General features: G+C 40.6%; 1 long non-coding RNA gene across 1 annotated transcript in view; it reads right to left on the minus strand.

Moving 5' to 3' along the window:
* The window catches only part of LOC148052029 (uncharacterized), a 72,517-nt gene extending 53,694 nt beyond the window's left edge, over positions 1-18,823 (minus strand). Inside the window, exon 1 of the long non-coding RNA XR_015699210.1 lies at positions 18,451-18,823. This is a non-coding gene — a long non-coding RNA (uncharacterized LOC148052029). The remainder of the gene's footprint in view (positions 1-18,450) is intronic.
* Between the last annotated feature and the right edge of the window lie 1,106 nt (positions 18,824-19,929).

The raw sequence follows: 19,929 nt of genomic DNA on the forward strand, positions 1-19,929 counted from the left end.
CCATTTGTATAGCTCTCTGTCCAGTACCTTAACTCATGCAATATGCTTCATATGAGGAATGCCAAGGGGTGAGTTCTGTACAAGTGAGGTTCAGGATTACAGTAGTAAGGCTGGAAATACAGAGAAAACATGGCAGCAAATCATGTACACATCAGTCAGAGCCTCAATTAGAAGGTGATTTTATAAAAGCACATGACTTATTTATGGTGCACATCTTCTCCAGGGATAGCATTGAAGTACCTTACTCTGCCTTCCTTCATGACTATGACCTTCTCTGCAGGGGTGTTAGCAGGCAGATACTGCAGACTGTCTTGTCTGTTGGAAAGTCGTCCTTCAGTGGTGTATAGGAAGACAGAATTTGCATTAGCCAAGGTATTTCTCAAATCCCAAGTGAAGGATGACTTGGCTAGCTCAGGAAAGAGGACAGTGCAATGTTCACTGCGGTTAGCGTGACTGACATGTGCCCAGCCAACCTCACAACACAAACAGCTGCCATCTGCTCAGTGTTCTTTGAATGAGTTTCTACTCTAATTCAGTTGATGGCAGTTAGGCATCTTTGACTGAAGACTTGGTTGTGGTCCTTGTTGGGACTCTGAACAGAGCAGAGAAGGTGGGAATAGGTGCACTTCAGCTGTAGCTATGGAGGTAGGGCACATAGAGCTGAAACAGCAGCGCAGGTGAAAGAGAGAAGCTTACAACTGTTAAGCTCTTTAGGAAAGGAGAAGCTATGAAATCCATGTAAAAGCAAGAATCCAAATATTTTTAGTATCTCTTCACAATCTGCATTGTTAGAAATAATTTATAGTATCAGTTTGCTTCCTTTCCTAGTTGATTTTTTTAAAAATTGTCCACTTTTTTATGAGCTACTCAGTGTTGTCTGATATTGAGCCTTCCTTCAGGCATACATGATGGTTCAGTGAAACATCAAAACCAATATACAGAGAATTTCTGAAGAGGGAAGTGCTATACAATAATGATGAACATACCGTCCTCAAGCTGTGGAGGTTAACAACCCAAAATTGCTTTGGTATTTGTACATACTGAAATAAGAAGAATTTATATGTTTGCTCTCATTTTGGTGGGCTCTTGTGTATCATTACATTGGCACTTCAGAGTTCAGAATAGTCACTTGTCTCCTGCAAAGCAGCACCCTTAACTGTGTTACTATTTGGTTGCTCATTATTGTCCCAATTCTTTCTTTTTTATTGCTGCACAAATACACTTTGGTTTCACAGTAACTTACCTAATGCTGCTTTCTGTAGCATTCATTGTCAGAAGGATCAGGGTTCTGGTGTACTCAGAAAGAAATCAGCTAAGTAAATCTATAATAGCATTGCTGTTTAAACAATGCCTTGGATCATTAAAATTAAAAAAAAAGAAAAAGTTGTTTATGTACCTATGGATACCTTTCATTTTACGTTCAATAGTTTTTTTTAATAAAATGGCAGCAGTCATGTAGAAAACGTTTACTTACCTTTTTACTTACTTTGATTTAGTCTTTAAGAACAATACGGTCATTTTACAGTCTGTCCTGGGTAAAGGAAGGTGCATAATTGCTGTGCCCTAGGAACAGCCTGGGAAATGAATTATGAGTTGAAAGTCTCTAATCTTTCCCTGCCAATGTGCACACCTGCTTGCTCTAAGCAGGTATTAAGACCATTAAGAATAAAGGTATTAAAAAAGGTATTCAGGTGCCTAAAGATGCAAATAGGCTCACAATGTTTTGGTTTTCTTTTTTTTCCAGAAATGAAAGGTAGGCTGCTCACATTCATTGAAAACAAGAGGAGCTGCATTCCTGTTCTGCTCCAGCACTCTGCAAAAAGTGCTCTATGCCTTACTGTACCCATAAGGTTCTCCAACACTTCTACTGACCTGGATCCTACTATTTCACTCGAACCCCTGTCTCCATGCCCAGCCACTGTCCAGGTGGTGTGAGGCCATCTCATATCACCCACCTGGATGTCTGGGTGTAGATACCTGCGCTGGAGCCAGGCTCCCCAGGTACCTGCACTGTATGAGATGAAATGCATCCTGAAGTGTCTCTTTGGTCTCTACTAACTATATGAGAATTCCTTTGGGGCAAGCTCAGAAATGGATGTTTCTAGTCTGGCAGCCGCATTTGCTCAGGAGAGCCATACTTTAAACAAAGGGGCAACCTTGGTGCTTCTGTCACTTGTTTTCATCAAAATGTTTATTTTCTATCCGCCATCATATGTATAAGTCATTCAGATCAATAAAAAACCATTATTAGTCTTATCCTTTAACCAAATATTAACATTGCTTTCCATTTACAAGCTGGTATTAACTCACACTAGTCCTTTTTCTGCATTCAGAACTCCTATTCTAAGCCTTTTTTTTAAACCTGTTATTAATTCTGCCTTTTATGTCTAAATCTGGTACAACAGCACAATTAACTGCTTTACTTAACATGCAAGGTTATAAGTGATCTCTATGATACTACTGACATTAAAAAAGTAAATGGGGTTAAACTGATTCTCATTACAAGCTGATCTTTATACAGTCTTTTGTAGAACGGGCAGCAGACGTGTATTGCAGAATTAATTTTAAGAGAGTTATAAGAACCATTGCTACATAATAGTGCTATCAGGAAAGAATGGAAGAATCCACACAAGTCTTTAATCTCCCTCAAGCCAAGATATTAATTGTGCTCTATTCTGTAGTTTAAAAGAAATCCTTAATCACACTGTCAACATCTCCTTTTGTGCTCTTCATTTCCTTCTGATTATAAATATGAATCAGCTTTTCCTTTAGCAAGACTGGGAAGTAGAGAAGTTCAAGCTTTCCTGTTCACAATGAGCAAGAGCTACTTTTCCTACTGCAGTAGGAAGACAGTATCTCAGTTCTTTAGCTCTGTGGTCTTAGACTTCTTCGGTGGTGAGTTCATAGAGAAGCAGTGTGTTCAGATGTTTTGTCAGATGTAGCCAGAAGTGTTCCATGATGAGACTGAGAGAGAAATCACTCAATGGCTTGTGAGTGGAATTAGGGAACAAGTTGGTGATACATCTTGGTAAGTGACTGAAATGGTGACTTTCCCCTGCCCAACAAGACACACCTTTGTTAAAGTAAAGCAGATAAACAGTTAAGTCAGCTAATTCTGTGCTCCACTCTGTGAAGAGCAGGAATTTAACACAAGTCTAAAAGAAGTAGTAGTGGTCAAGACAGCAAATGTCTAATGTGTGACTAAGGTTTCTACAGAAGCTGTAAGGTGAAGGTAATGCTCAATTCTGGCTAGATGTATAAAGGCTGTGATCAGCAGGTATTGCAAACGGAGTTGTGAGTTTCAAAAAACTTGAGAGTACGGCTGAATTCCAGGGTTTCAGGGCAGATACCGTATCTGAGTGAGATTTGGAATAGCAATGCCAGGGACATGACAGAAAAAACTCCAAACACCCACTTCCCTTAAGGAAGATTTCTCCTTTTGAAACTGTATGCAATAGGCACTTTGGAAAGCACTAAATGATTTCAGCACACAGAATAGCTGCTGGGGAAACTGCAAGAAATCACCTTTAGAGAAGCAAGACTGAAACTAGCAATGAGGCATCTCTGGGTGGGGAAAGAAGGATGAAGAGATTAGAGAAAATGAAAAGTTTCCACCTGGTTTGAAAATATTAATGTGAAGAACTCAGCACAGCAGTGCCTTGCAAGCACCTTCTTTAGCACCCTCTTTTCACTAGGTTGCTGGAGATTTGCATTGCTAATTTGCTTGCTTGAAAGTTCTCCCAGGCTTCCAAAGAAAAGAGGTGATAAGGTGTTTGAGTAATTTTACCTCTGTGTCCTAAACTGTGGATGTACTGGATGTGAAGCCTTGGGGTTCCTGGATAGAAAACACCTAAATTTAACATTCATTAAAGAGAGCTAGTTTCTAACCACTGTATCCTTGATAAGTAGCACATCAGTAGGAGGGTAAAATAACAATTGCTGTAGGCTTGGAGAAGCTTTTGCATTACTGCTACCCCAATTATTTCCTTTTTTACACGTGTTCAGCAATCTCTCGCCTCTGTAATTACCGCACTGAACACTGCAGCTATTAGATACAGCCACTAGACTTTTAACAAGCCATCATTACTTGCACTTGCTATCTTAGAATTTAACAACAGTGCCTTTGAGAGCAGCGTAACTTATTTCTCCTTCACAATGAACTCACAGACTTGTGCATGGACACATGCATGTAAAAGCCGGTTGCAGACAGACTTTGCTAAGGAACAGTGAAGAAGCCAAGGGCAGAGCTGCAGAACATGGAAGCTGATGCATGCTATGTTCCTGATTTGAATATTCTAGTTAAAAGTTGTTTGTAATAACTCTATTGGGCAAATTTTTCCTTTCCTTGAGAAATAGTGGCTGAGAATGCTGTCCCAGTAAAACTGAGCCCTAACACCAGGAAGATAATTGCCAAATTAGAAAGCATATAGATACTTGAAAGCCTCTGAGGTCTTTTAGGTTGATGTCAGATATGAGGACAGCTATGTATCGGCTGTCCTTGAACACCTAAAGAAGTGGGGAAGGCAGGTTGAGAAGATTTGCCTTTTCCCAGCTTCCCCTCTGCCTGGCAATTTCTTTCCTGTACTCTGTACTCTTGTAGTGGTGCTGAATACTAAAAATAGGTAATTTTGTGTACACCCAGGCAAGCAGGAGCATGGTGAGCCAGGTTACCTGATTAGCTGGTGGATTTTCTATTCTAACCCCAGGTGGCCAGGCAGAGCAGGCATTTAAAAACTCATCCATCTCTTGTCTTACTGTCTTTGAATTTGCATAATTAAAAGTGAATTACTTGCTGTATTTTTAATATATGCAGTGAAAATGCATGAAAAGCTGAAAAATTACAGCAATCCAGTAATTCGTGTCATGTCCTATTCAGAATTACAGCTTTCCAGTGCCAGCTCAAACATCGAGGATTCCCTGCCACCATAAAGCTGTAATTGCTGAATTAATAACAGAAGGTTTTGGAGAGTGACTGCACAGACTCTCTGACCCAGGTAATAGAAATACTCATGTTAAAGTGAAGTTGATACATGTGACTTCATCTATTTCATATGGGGCTCAAGTAGTGAAGATCATTGCTTTCCATGCCATAGGAGGTTATGAGAGCTGCAGCAAGGTGTTACTTTTCAGATTTAGCTTGAGCCAGCTGTGTTGGTTAACCAACAGGGATTAGAAAGTAAATTTTCAGGAACCAACCAGACTAGTTTTCCTTCTACCAGAGGACTTGTACCCCAAATCTGCTAGTCTGCTCAGCACTTCTGGGAGGTGGAATTCTCCATCCAGCTGCAAAGGCGTGGAGAACAGGATGTAAAGGGAGATGATGAAAGGCTTCTGCTAACATTTCATTACTCCAGAATTTTATTAACAACAACTAAAAAAACAATCCCCCTCCCTCACCTTCCAACTGAGGAACAAATTCTGCAGTTGCTGCTCTTCACAAAACGCGGTACCTCGTAGCCCCCACAGCTACGGCACTCATAAGGACTGGGATACAGTGACTGCTGTTTCGAAACACGATAATAGGAAGTTAACCAAAATGGCATGATCTGAGTGAAAGGTTACTTTTTTCTTTTTTCTTTTTTTTAATTATTTTTTGCGGGTTACTTAGGTATTGGAGGGGACTGGTAATCCATTTACTGTGACTTCCTCAGGTTGGGACCCTGATACAGTGGTCACTTGAACCTGTGCGACTTTACATTTATTTCAGTAGGTTTTGTGATTCTTGGTCACCACTATAAGCTGATTCAGGTCATTAGAGATCAATTGGCCCGTGCCAAAGGATCTGCCTGTACCAAGCAATTGATTTAGTGAACAACTATTCAGATTGCAAAGCTCAGCTGCAGCAAAAGCCAAGATGTATGACCAGTCAGATGTTGGACTTCTCAGCTCAGGGTAATGTCCTGTGCTAGGGATCTTTGCAACAGTCTCATTGAGATTGTATGTACATTGTGGATAAAAAGAACTGGCAGTTTCCAGGGCTGGCAATCTGGTTCCTTTCGTAAGAATTACCATCATTAATTAAAATCTCTTTTTCTGTCTAATTATTTCAGCTCTAATTCTCTTGCAGGTTCATAAATAGTAACATCCCATTGTCCTGGAAAAAGTTCATTTTTTCTCCTTTTCTTTCTCTTTGTCGTTGCCCTCATTCTCTGCCCTCACATGGCTTAAGGTAATTAAACTTCCAAAGTCTGGTCACTTTTCTGAAATATTTAAACATGATCAAAGAGATTTTCATGTTTCTTTTGCCCGCAAAGCTCCATTACAGTTTTGAATGCAAAGGCTGTACTTTTCCCTTCTGCAAATAACTGCAGAAGAGGGGCCAGGCCTGGTAAGGGATCGGTTCTTTCCTCTCTTTCCTATTACCCAGACCCCGTGCTACCGAGTTACTATTCCAAGAGCAAACATTTCAAGCCTTATAGCTCGTAGGCATTGTGAAAGGTATTTAACCTGATCTTTGTAATTGCCTCTTTGCCATTTAACACTAAGATTACAGCATTTACAGCTGGATGTTAATAATTCTCTTAGCTGAACTTTTGAATCCAGCAGATGATTTTTGCAGAATATTCCCATGAAAGATACTCACTGAAATTTATACATGCATGAATGCATACACACAGAGTAGCTTGGGCTAAGTAATGTTAATGAAGAGGAGAAAAATCTTCCGAAAGCCAGATACGTACAGCACTATTACCCAGAAGAGCTGAATAAAAGACCTGGGTATTTTGAGAAAGAATCAGTATAAAACTGTGGTGTTAAGGCAGAAGGAGATCCTGCTTTGGGCAACTTGAGGTTGAAGTAGGGGGGATCTTTCTAGGCTTTCAGCAAGGCAATAATTTGTATCAGTTCACTATGAAATCTGCCTCTTCTGTGCAGATATTTAGCTTGCTGGCTGATGTTTTCTTGAAATTTCCTTTATTAAGTGTCAAGTTTTGGTACCAGAAAATATCAAACACAGCTAAAGGTCAAAGTAAATCATGAATGAAATTACACAAATTGATGTACAGTGAAGGATAAAACAGAATGTCAGAGGCTAGTTTACATAACTGCTATCCCTGCATCAGAGGCCATCCGTGCTTGCTCAGAGAAGGCCCTGTGCTTGCACCTTGCAGGTCTACCAGCCTTATTGACAAGACGTTTAGAATCTGAACAGAATGCCCGCTAATTTCACTATTAAAACAGCAAATGGTGCCTGAATCATCACAAGGATTTGGGGAAATTGACTGAATGCTTTTATTTTGAGAAAAAAACCCAACTTCTTCCTCCAAAACCATAGAGATGCCAGCAATACCAGGTATCTGTGGCAGTCAGTCTTCAAGAGCAGCTTGGCTGACACCAGGGAACAAGCAGTAGAACAAAGATTGCTGCTCTAGCTGTTTTCTTGCTTGTTAGCTTATGTGATGAGGCAAGAAAATCAAGGTCTACTGCCTGTTGTAAGCACAGAAGAGAAGTACCATCCATGGGACAACTCAGAGGGTAGGAGGATCTGTCAGATCTGCCCTCTGATTCAGCACCATATGCTAGTATTGGATTCTTGCCTTGGGCCAGCATGCAAAGTCTTTCTGATTTCCAAAGACAGTTAATACAGTTTCAACCAAAGCTTGCCGTTTACAGTGCATTTACAAGCAAGACTTCCAATAGCAACACTTTTAATGTCTGTTTGGTCCTGAAACAACGGTGTCTATCAAACCATTTGAATTCTGCTTAGAAGCTATTAGTTCTGTGAGCCACAAAGACAACAGGATTTCCAGTCTCCATGTCCTGCATTTATCTCTGGGTAAATGGAGAGCTCATTTGTCTAGTTACCAAGGTACCTATTTCATAAAATTTGTAGGAATGTTAATACCTTGACTACACACAGATACACATATTCAGAGAGGCTTTGTGATCATATAAAACTTGAGAAAACATAAAAGGCATCATTTTTTCTGGATATTTGCAGTGTTGTCCATATCAGAAAGGAGTGGCAGAACTGGAGTGAAGGAAAAATGCATGTCCACAGATCACAAGCAGAAAAGGAGGTATTTTGAAATTCTTTGATGGTAAAAAGAATGTTTTCTCCTCTTCACTGTCTGGGTTTTTTAAAGCTCAGTAGGCAGCAAAATGAAATGTTTTATGGTTTTATCAAGTGCAGCAAAGTCACTGCTATTATACTTGCAATTTCATGACCTGGTAAACAGATACCTTTGTGCTTAAGGGCCTAACCGTCAGTTGTGTAGAAAATGGATGATTATGCTGCTTTGTGAAATAGAAGCTTCTTCATAAGAAATGTGTCATACCTGAAGCAGCATCACTCGGTATTTGCCCTTGTAGAGCATGACCCTGTGGCCAATGTTTTCAGTGAGATCAAGAATGAAGAAAACTGGTGGGACAGTTAATCTGGAGATATATTTATATATTTCAGCGTGGGCTGTATGGAATATGTATTGCCTCTTCAAGTATGGTGATTCAGCACCACGTGCCAGTATTGGATTCTTGCCTTGGTTCAGTGTACAAAGTCTTTCTGGTTTCCTAAAGACAGCCAATACAGTTTCAACCAAAGCTTGCCATTTATGGTGCATTTACAAGAAAGACTTCCAAGAACAACAGTTTTAGTGGCTGTTAGGCCCTGAAACCATGGTGTCTAACAAACCAATTGAGAACCTGAGTTTTCTTGGTGGGTGCATTAAACCATCTGCAAGTCCTGGAGATGTAGCTAATTTTATAAATTAATCAGAGATATGAGAGAAATCTGGTTGCAGGAGGAGGGCCCCCCCGGCTGTGGGTTTCCACAGAAATCTTTTTGATTTCACCAGTGAATGGTAGCTTTATGCTGTTCTCACTGTGCCTTATCTAATGTGTTATTGACGCTATTTCATTTGCTTTCAAACACAGTCATTAGAACATTTAATTTGCAGCAGCTGTAATTTATATTTGTAATTTTGTCTAAGATCAATAAAGGAAACTGAAGAGATTTATAGTCCTAGTTTCAACTAAGATAAATTGAAACAGGCTCTATTTCCCTGAAAAGCTTTATTTAAACAGCTTTTTAAAAGAACAAAATGAATTAGATGAGATATTTGCATGCAAGCATGGGTAAATAATCCCCTGTGTCTGGAAGAAATATTGGAAAGCATGAACATGGTCAGTGTGTTCTTCTTTGAAATACAAATAAACTCCTGGGAAATGTTACCTTAGTGTAGGATCTAATGGGAGTCAAGTACCTGTTTCAAAATGTTTCTTAACAGCAGCAGTTGATAAATATCCTTGAGATCTGTTGTATTGATACTTCATAATAAGACTGTAGCTGCATGTTTTAAATACTGTCGGGGTAAGTCTGAGAGTGGAAAGCAAGGCCCTGAAAGCATGGCTCTTTTTTATTTTACAGAAACCCTTGAACATGGATTGCAGAAATGTGTTAATAATTTTTGAAAAGTCTGTGTTCATTTATGAAATATTCATGTTCCAAGCACTGCCTTATGCACGGAGAAGAGGTACCTCTCCCATACAGCAATTAGCTGAGGGATTATGCTGGGCAGAAGAGATGTGAGCACAGTAAGGCCAGCTCAGGGTTGTAGTACAATTTCAAGGTGAGTCTTATGGGGGGAAGGAAGAAATGCCTAAGGAACCTTTCTCCTCTTGCACAGCAGCAGAATGCGATACCGAATCAGTGCCCAAAAGAGCTGAAGGTTGGGGATGGGGGAATATCATTGCAGCTGGCCCAGGACAGGGCACAGTTTAGCAGCTCGTGCTAAAGTTTAGCTCAGCCCTTTCGCTCTGAAGCCTTTCCAACATGGTGTCCTTGGGGAAGGGAGTATATTCTTTCTCCACCCTCTGTTAATTTGATTTATGCCTAATCCAGCTGCCTTTTGCCAAGACTGCTGGTATCGCTGTGCCAGGGCACATGTTACTCTATTCTACACTGTAGCCAGGCTTGAAATTTCTGTTGTTTTGAATAAAGCTCCACTTCTTACTGTCATGTGATCACATGAAAACGGCAGATCTCATACTGAAGAAAAAGATAATTTGTACTTCGCCATGGCATGAGAGAAAAAGTTCCACAATAAGACCTTGACCTTCCCCCACTGGGCAGTTGTTTTTTTGGATAGGTTTTTCAATATTACAGTGTTTTGACTTGGAGTTTTGCCAAACTGCTGCAGCCTTTCTGGCTTTCATTCAGCTCAGAGCCTATGTCCTGAGCCCCTGCTTGTCTCGGAGCTCCTGGATTTGCGATGTTCATGGAACCACATGAACGTGGTTGGTGTATGGCATGGTGAAAGGAAAGGAATGGGAAGCCTGTTCCAGCCTGCACATAGCTTATCTTCTTCTGTCATTCTGGGAAGATGCCTGTCCAACTGACGCTTATATTCTGCAGGCATTTATCCCTATGGGGAGCAATCCAGGATGGAAATTGGTGTTTCTAATCTGTGCTATTCTTAGATTGCTAAAGTAGGGGGGGAGGGGAGGAGGGGAAAACTCCCCATTTTGTACACTTCCATTAGTCGCATCCTGTGGAGGTTACAGAGAAAGCAAGAGTAGACCCTGACCCATCTCTATGTGCGTACTGCATTTCATGAGGAGGCTTCATCTTTGAAAGCTGTCAAAGGCAGCTAGATACTGTGCTGGAAGAGATATACTTTCTCCTTTTTGTTATTGTGGCTCGTTGTTTGAATTCAATTAATTTAATATGTTTTTAATAGTGCAGTGCTGCCATCTCTACAGTACCTTGTAAACAACAATTTTTGCTGTAAGCAGTCAACCAGCACCCCATGTCTAGTCATCACAGGGGTTAAACGTTACCATTATGATCTTGGACTTAATGGGACTAATGTCTGAACAGTAACAAATTGTTATATGGGCCACAAGACTGTAAACCCCATAATTATTTCTATTATTATAACTACTATTAATAATAATCATATACATGTTAAGACAATTGCTAGATGTGCCAACAAGGGATTATGGTCCTAGGGCCAGAACAGAGACAGAGAAGTCTATGGAAGGACAGGCCTTCTTCTGAGGACCTTCTCTTGCAAATGGATAACACAGAAGTAAATCTGTGTCAAAGGAAGTGTCAAGGGAAAAAAAAAAAATGAGAAGCAAGGAGACACGCTCAGCATCACATGGCGAATTTAATAGAAGAACTGAGTAGTAGCCTGTAATCCTGAACCACTGCTTGGCTCGCATCATTATCCTGTTCATCCAAACAAATCTATGGCATACTGAAGGCCCAGACACTTTGTTTATTGTGTGCAATCAGTTCAGCTTGTCACTTCACCTACATTTTCTATTACCCAGTGTTTTCCTTAGAAGCTTCTAACAAAAGATTCAACTGAAAGATTTCTTGTAAATGAAGAACTATTTGTGAGTCAGTGCATGGTATTGGATTTCATCTGCTGTGGTTTTTGGAAGAGAGAAATTTAGAAGGGATGATAGATAACACGGCCAGATTTAAATGACTGGTAGGTTAGTTTGAGGGCTTGCCAGTACCATGTAATGGCCCTGTATCCTGTTGTCAGCCTGCAAGACTCCGTCTTCAAGCTTGCAGAGCTACAGCCCATATGGCGGCAGAATGTTCTGTACTTTTGTCATCATTAATGAGACCAGGGCAGTCGATTTCCTTTATGTTTGTATATCCCTAGTGTCTGTCCTCTTCTGCTGAATAAATACTGTGTGGGAGTGCAAGGAGGGACGGCCCACAACTGCAATGAGATCTTCTACTAAGGAGGGTTTACTTCTACAAAGGAGGTCTTCTACTAAGAATCAGCAGAGAAGCTTTTAACCCCCATCCCAGAACAGTCAAAGCATGTGGAGTGTCTTCTTCACTGCATTCCAACTCTGATTTTGGGGGTAGAGGGATGATGATGACCAAGGAAAACACAGCCAAATTTAAAACATCCCCTAAGATGTGCTGGGTTTTTCTAACCATTTTCAGGGCTTTCCCTGGTGGGTGAGTACATGGCTGAACTGAGCTTTGGAGCCTACCACTTCAGTTTGCTGAATACCAGTGTTGAGAGTCACAGCTGCAGTCTAGAGATTGGCAGCCCCCCTGCTTTCATGCACCTTGCTGGTGGGGAAGGTGGGATAGAGAGAGTGAAGATATGTTTCCATGGCTTGGGTCCCTTGGGTGAACAAATGAAAGAAAGGGATGTTTAAGAGATGTGTGCCATTAAGCCAGCGTTTCAAGTTGCTAAATAATAGGCAGCATTGTGAAGCTTGTCCAGGGAGGAGGCTTCTGGTGGTAGCTCTCTCTGTGCCTCCCTGCTGTGAGTCATTATGAACTCAAGTTCAGAGGAATTGGTACCAAGGAAAAAGCATTGAGATAATAACCTTGAAAAATCAGAAGACAGGGTGAAGAAAGGGAAAGATTTATACACTCAAGAGCAGAACTACCTCACCCTAAAAGCATTCTGTAAATGAACTCCTGTGCTTCCCAGCTATATGCCTTTATCCAAGCCACCATCTTTTAAGGGTGGAGAGTCGTGTGGATTGAGATTTAAGGACTTTACGTATTGTGCCACACAGCCTAAGCCAGTGGTTGGTATGCTGCCAGTTTGCAACACGACTCATCAAGGCTATGGAAATGTTTTTAAATCTTATGCTTGCAATTACAAGGAACAGTATTTTGTACTGCCTCGGGAGAAATAGTGTGCTGTGATTTCCTTTCTCTAACTGTGCAGGTCTCTAATGTTAAGAACACTGACATCTATTCAAGCATGTTTTACCTTTCTAAGAGCCATAGACAACACCATGGTGTGTAGGAATTTTGTGGTGTTTGCTGGCTGCTGGGCTTTCTTTTATTGGAGATAAACATATGTGTTATTAAGAAGGACCCTTCAAGTTGCTGTTCTGATTTATATTCGCTTATACACTGTTGCATGCAGTTATTGTTTGTTAAAGGCTGACAGCCCTGGAGAACTAAGCTCTTTATTTATCCACAGAGTGAAATTCCTCTCTCTTTAGAGGGGGTGGCAAAGGCACTAATTGTCAATGACACTGTTGCACACAAAAAATATCCTTTCTCTATTTTCCAGCCAGAATAATTTTGCCACGTGAAGGAGAAATGAAATGGAAGCTGATTTGGAGAATTTATTTGGCATAGGCAATGGCACTTCAGCTTGAGGACCTAGACCAGCCAAGTGAAGGTGAGGGGAAGAATGGCGGTGTTGTCAGATAAGTAATTTTTTTCTTATGCTTTACCTATGCTCTAAAGCCAAATGCTCTTTGTGGAGCAGTCTCAAGAACTGGACTGTGCAATCAGAGGTGACCAATAACCTTTATTTTGTCAGCAGAACCCATATGCTAATGACAGTGTCCTTGTGGGCTGAGCTCAGAACAGTTTAAGACGACCTCTGGGCATGTACATACCTCCACTTTAGGCATCATCACCATCCCCACCATCATGGGGGTAGGACTCAAATGCCAAAGAATTTTGACCATTTTTTATTAATCTCAATCAGTTAAAAAGTATCTAATATATTCCAACTGAGCTCCTTAACTCTCTGCTCTCCTCAGCTATGTATGGTTTATTAATAGGCATACCTGGCATCCGCTGGTCCAGAGATAACTTGTACCTGCTGTCCTTAAACAGTCAATAATGTTGGTGATCCTATTGTTATTATTTTGGGAACACAAAGAGAGGGAGAGAGATCTTGTCACAGAAAAATACTTTTCTAACCTTGCATGTTGGTTTTAAATGTGGTCCTAACATATAACTGTATCACAACCTGCAAAATACCTTCCAAAACCAGAATTCATAGAAGCTACCAGCTAGTTACCAACAGCCTATAAAGAGTAATATTGAAAGGCATTTTTATTTACTCATTTCCTTCTGTAAAAAGAAGGTGATGCTAGGGCGAAAAACTAAATTTAACAAAAAGCTGAGTTTTGATCTCTTTTACAGTCCTTTAATAACTGTTTAAGTAAGCAGCATCCTCCAGCCTTACCTTCAAAATTCCAGAGAGCAGGAAGCTCCCATTTAATCTGAGGAAAGATTGTAGCTTTGGCCCAGTGTTTATTTTGCTATAGTGTTCTACAGGAATGGCTACGGGGCATCTACTCAAGAAACGTGAAAAGCAGATTTATTTTAATTACATCAATTTTTGTTCATTAAAAAGCCTCCTCAATAACTAACCCTGGTATTGAATTGTTTTGTATCTCTTCCTAATGCACTCAGACAATGTTTATTTAATTTAATTGACAGTAAGGGTGAATTTATAGGACTGTAATTCATGCTTTTAGTGAAAGGAAAAAAACATCGTGGAACTATATTATTTGCTGCAAAAATAAAGTAGGGAAATTCATCAGAGCAAACTGTATATTCAATTTTAATAGTTTTCCTCATCAGGGTCTCTTAATGGGGTTTCTTTTGCAATTACTCTAGGGCATTTGAAGGTGCTCATTGTGAGAACTTGCCAAACAACACTGAAATAAATCCAAATGTTAGAGGACAGTTTTTAACAGTGTAACCTGTTCAATTCCTTCTCTCTTTGGTATAACTTTTTCTCGATTCAAAAATACTGAGTTTGCAAAAGATCTCCATTCTCTCCCTTTTTTTTTTAATCAGAACCTTTGTTTCACCATTTCAGCACAGATTGTGGTTTTGGAATGAATAATCAGACCACTTGTGGTTCCTGAAGAGCCTGTCTGGATCACAATTAAGAAAAGTGTCTCCAGCTAAGCTGGTGACAATTCTTGCTTAGCCTTTGTATGCTTGGGTCTATGGAAAATAAAGTCTTCAAATAACTTAAACTAAAAGCAAAATAAAAAAAAAAAAAACAAACAAACCAAAGAAAACCCCAAAAGTCCTATCACACCCCATCCTTCCTATTTTAGGAGGCTTTGATGTGTGAAGGTGACAAGTTCAAGTGGTAAGGGAAGACTGGTTTTATTAGACTCCAACATCACAGAGTAGCTCTGAGAAACCTTGTAAGGCTGAGATCAACGCTGCCTCCTTCCGCTAAAGGGCAGCAGCTTACTTCTCACAGCTCTCTTACTGGTGGACTCCTGTGAACCAGGAGGCAACTGGTTTCTGCCCACTTCCTTCCTAGAGGCAGCCACCCTCCCCTTTCGGTGAGTTCATCCCAAGGTACGCATCACGTGTGGGACTGGCAGTGGGTTGAGCGGGACATCTTCCTCCTGCTCTGTCCTTGTGGGATGTACAGGCCCTGCCACAAATTCCAGTGGTGGAAAATTCCCCCCAAATCATCATCTACAGAAGTTCAGTGAGCAAGAGACAACAATATGTAACCTTTGACTTGTTTCTGTTAAATACTCCCAAATTATGAGATACCTTTTGAAGTCTGTGCTTTCATGGAGTGTGTAGCAAATAGTTAAACCTGGAAGTAGGAGTTTCAAAGTGGGTCTGATCTTTATAAGGAGTGAGCAACCAACTGCAACAAAGTCATAGCAGTTTGTGGACTGGGAGGGTGGCGGGTGGGCAGCAAAGGTGTTTCTATGGGGCATTGAATCACATTAAGGAATAAAGTGGGATCTGACCACATGACCTGCCTGCTCATGGGGAAACAGTCTGTATTTAAGTTCTGGGTTTTTAAGAAATTGCTCTGTTGCAAGCTGAGTACAATACCTTTGAGATGACAAGATTTCTTCCTGTACTGTAATAAATAAAGGTAAGTATGATGCTAAGAATTAATAAATGGAGTTTATTTGTCCAGACAATCACCCTTCAGTACAGAAATCAAAGGCACTGATGAACTTTGGCCTCACTGTGTGAAGCTTTTACAATGCAGTGATTATTATCAGATCTCAATAACTTCCAGTAATGTGTAAGTAGCATCAACAACAGCTATCACACAATTTCATTGGGCTTTCAGATAAGTATCTAGAAGTAGAACCAGCTTTTAGAGGTATAAAGAATGCAATTACCATTTTAATATCTCTGCACAGGGAACAGGAAGATTAATTTTTGTAGGTCTATTCTCGTGATTTTTCACAGGTTGGGAGAGATATGCAAAAAGCTGGCAACAATGCACTAGAAATAAATTAAGTGCTGCTGATAGCTAATTAAAGGAGCACAATTAGATAGCAGAATTATTAGAAAAATCAAAATCTCTTGTACTTTAAAATCATGCTGTACTTTTGATTGGGTTTCCAAAAAGAAAGAGAAGAAATTTTGATATTGTTGGCTCTTGTTTCTTAATGAAGTCTAAACCAGCATTTTCAAAGCAAGACTATGTCTCAGAAGTCCAGAGAATAGAATAAAAAAAGTATTTTTCTTCCCCTTTAGGCTGTATTTATTGTTATAACACTCGTGAGTGTTTTTATTGTTACCTGTCAATTCCTGCTTATAGCTTAAATTCCAGCTCATTCACTGCTTCCTGATGATGCTTTTCGAGTTGGTCCAATAGAAAATGAACTCAGTTTCTAAATGCTGTGAATACGTGACTACTTTATTGAGATCCAGTTTAAGAAAAGAGGTATAAGCTGGCAAATCTACCAGAGAGCTGGGCTTATTCTAGGGAAAAGCAGTAGTGTTTTGGCACAGAATCAGCAGGAGATTTGCTGCAAGCAGCTGGTGACCTTCTCTTTTCCTTTAAAACTTGATCTGAGCTGAGCATTTGTAGCTGTGCTACATCTGTATCGTCCGCAGTCTGTACAGCAGTGTGCAGCATCATGTCAAAATCAAGATAGACTTGATAACTCTAATTAGTATTATCTCCCTATAGCATGCTGCCAGGGATGTTGCTAAGATGCTGTGGGGGTCATCAAGGTGGCAAAACAACAAATGGCAATCAGCAAGAAGAATAGAAACAAACCCTCTAAAGGGCATGTTTCACATTTTTCCTGTGTCTCAAGCATTAGAGATATTGAACTTATATTTTAGACTTGAGATAAAATATGGAAAATCCATGACTTTTAGATCTTGCTACAAATTAATCTATTCACCAGACAAAGTTTTAGTGGGTTCAGGCTTGAGGCATCATACTGATCTCTGCAAGCAAGAACAAAGTCACAGCAGCTGTACTGTCACATACAACCCATCATGCCTCTGACAGCTCACTGCAACAGGAACAGATAGGTGGCAAATTTTAATGACCTGTTAATGTAACAGGCCCCATTTATATAAATGCTAGGACCATTGACGTCTCCTGCAGCATATTCCTGAGGTGTCTGGGGTTTTGTGCCAAAGGTGTTGAGATTGTTACAGGTGTTGCATGGTATTTTCCGGTTTGGGGGATATGGGATGGTGTCGTGGTTTAACCCCAGTTGGCAACTAAGCACCACACAGCCGCTCCCTCACCCTCCCCCGCCAGGATGGGGGAGAGAATTGGGGAAAAAAAAAAGTAAAATCTATGGGCTGAGATAAAGACAGTTTAATAGGACAGCAGAGGAAGAGAAAATAACAATAATAATAATAATAGAATATGCAAAACAAGTGATGCGCAATGCAATTGCTCACCACCCGCTAACCAATGCCCAGCCTGTTCTCAAGCAGTGATCGCTGCCCCCTGGCCAACTCCCCCTGTTTCTATACTGGGCATGACGTCATATGGTATGGAATAGCCCTGTGGGTACTCTGGGTCAGCCTCCCTGGCTGTGCCTCCTCCCAGCTTCTTGTGCACTGGGCCGAGCATGGGAAGCTGAAAAGTCCTTGACCAATATGAACACTACTTAGCAGCAACTAAAACATCAGTGTGTTATCAACATTATTCTCATGCTAAATCCAAACCACAGCACTATACCAGCTACTAGGAAGAAAATTAACTCTATCCCAGCCGAAACCAGGACAGGTGGGAGGGAAGAGGAAGGATGCAAAAGAAATATACTTGGGGAATTCTAGAATATTTAGCTGTGTTTGCCTAAACAGGACTTGTCTAGGGGTAATATGAAGGCCATAAACTTCTGCCACAAGAACCTTAAAACTATAAAGTCACACAGCTGAATGAAGTCCTTTAATACATCTGTATGCAAAAAACCTCTCTGACTTTAAACCAGCCTATTCCACTGTCTCTCTTTGAGGAGTTAGATTTATGGCCACTGCATTGGCATCTGTTTTAATGACAAAAGTATAATTTAATGACATAAAATTAATTTTAGCTAGTGGGAGAAAGTAAGGATTTTTTTTTCCTCTATTTTCCTTTTAGTGAAGAGCATAGCACCGGGTTCCCTTTTACTAGTAAACATCACCTGTAATTTGAAAGATGGAATTTCTTGGCACCCTTTTCCTGCTGTTGCTTTTTCCCTAAGCATCAATATTAAATGCTCAAGAAGAAAACTATTTCAACAACCTGTTTTCCAAAATAAAGTAGGAAAAGAAGGGATTTTTTTTCCCCAAGTGTTGCCAATGATATGTCAGAAACATGATTTCTTTTAAAAGCATGTATCTGAGCTTTCTAGAAGTTTATTCCGCAGCAGTTAAATCCAGGGGTTAAGAGACCTCCTGTGAGAGCCACAGAGAGTCCAGAATTACAAAACACAATGTTTCTGAGAAGGGTTAAGGCCCCAGTTACTCACCCGTCCACGCCTGCATCACCACGCAGATCGCCCCAGAGTCCTCTGGCATAAAATCGGTTGGGAGCCCACTGCCGTGCCTTGGCTGTGTCAGCAAAGAGCTTGTTTACAGTCTAACCACCAGGATGACTTGTGTGGGATGCTTTCTCCATGAAACATCCTAACTCTGCAGAGATAACTCTGCCTGTAGGTTGTCATCCTGCCTTGACATTTTAAAGTGTTTTAGCTCTGCTGTCTCACAGTGAATTCCTCTTTCTGCTGGTGCTGTTGACGAGCTGCCTTCTGCACAGCTCTGCATCTCCATAAATCTTTTTAGGAGTCAGATTTACTGATCAGTAACAGCTTCCTAGCAGGGCTGACCGCCACTGGCTCCTTGTGGAGTCCACATTTACCTTGTGCACTGGAGGTAGGAGCTGCCACAACACTGCAAGGCAGGGAGGGGCTAGCAAGAACCACAGACTTCAGTGTGCCTTTGGGTAAGTCCCTTGCCAGCCCTCCCTGCCAGCTGGAAAATAGATATAATACCATCCTCCTGCCCTACAGAGGTTTTCTGATAAATGCCTCTTCCTTTCAGAAAGTATTTGAATTTTACTTAGTCTTATTAATACAATTAGCTAAAGTGGATAGACAAAAGCTGATGGGTATCCATTGCACGAATATGATTATGTGTTTTGGTGATGCTGAGCACTCAGCAGCTCAGTCTAGTCACTTGCATAGGATAAAAAGAGCTGGTCTTAACTTCTTACACCACAGCTAGAGAAACAGATACTGGATATGCTCAGGAAGTCTTTATTAAAAAAAAAAAAATGGAAAGCTATAAATACAAGAGAAATATTTCTGTAATTTCTGTTTAATTTAAGCAGACCTTTGAAATCCTTCCCATCGCTGGTACTGGGGGTTTTAATCATGACACAGATCAGCATTGTAGTCACTGAGGCTTTTCAACTGGCACTTGCCCCACTTCCTAACCTGTGGTACATGGCTGCGGTACCGATACAGCTGGTGGGAGCTGCAGCTGAAACGCCAGAGTTGCTCTGCTATAAAAGTATGCGTAGTGTATAGCCCTCCATCTACTCTGCCCATATGCTTTCAAGATGCATTTCCTCCCATCGTATTTGTGAATCAAATTGATGGCACTACTACCTATAGGGTAGTAGCTAGCCAGCTGCCTTCCAAAGCAGGAGCTGAAGGTAAGCATATGGTAACCTGTAAGTATAAATTTATTATCCATTTGGAAAGGGGCAATAGTCTTACTAGACTGATAGAAAGAGGAAGGGTTTTCTCCCAGAGAAAAAAACCTTGTGTTTTTTTGAAGGATGAGGACCAGAAGGAAAGGAATAGATCCTTCTGTTTCATGTGTGTTTCCTTATGGAAGGGGAAAGTGTTGGCATTCAACAGAAAAGTCAGAATTTTATGTCAACACCCAGTACTTTCTTCAGCTTATTTACTTACTCAAAACAATAGCTATACATCAAAAATACT

This window comes from Nipponia nippon, unplaced genomic scaffold (genome assembly GCF_047370975.1).
Source record: "Nipponia nippon isolate SJK-2023a ecotype South Korea unplaced genomic scaffold, ASM4737097v1 scaffold_5, whole genome shotgun sequence".
Taxonomy (NCBI): Eukaryota; Metazoa; Chordata; class Aves; order Pelecaniformes; family Threskiornithidae; genus Nipponia; species Nipponia nippon.